The sequence below is a fragment of the Plasmopara halstedii genome (genome assembly GCF_900000015.1).
Source record: "Plasmopara halstedii genome assembly, contig: Scaffold_526, whole genome shotgun sequence".
Lineage (NCBI taxonomy): Eukaryota > Oomycota > Peronosporomycetes > Peronosporales > Peronosporaceae > Plasmopara > Plasmopara halstedii.
Window position 1 is genome coordinate 105,071 of NW_020187446.1, and position 315 is coordinate 105,385.

The window sequence follows — 315 nt, forward strand, 5'->3', positions numbered from 1 at the left end:
TACGATTACATTATCCATGATGAAATATCTTGTCGACCATTCCTTGTGTTACACAGAATTATTACTTGCTTTATAATAATATTAGAATTCATCGCTCATATTTTCCTTAGGTGCTGGCAATATAAATAGAAATCACATGTATGTGGATAACAACAGTATGTTTCGATTTCTTGTATTCAGCTATTTTGGTATTTTTATGCATAAAGCATATGCAATTAACCATTTACTTAGTAATAAACGGCTATACCTATTTTTGTTGAACTAATTCAATGCTAAGCTACGAGTCAACTACCTTTTCAACTTCTTAGCGGGGTC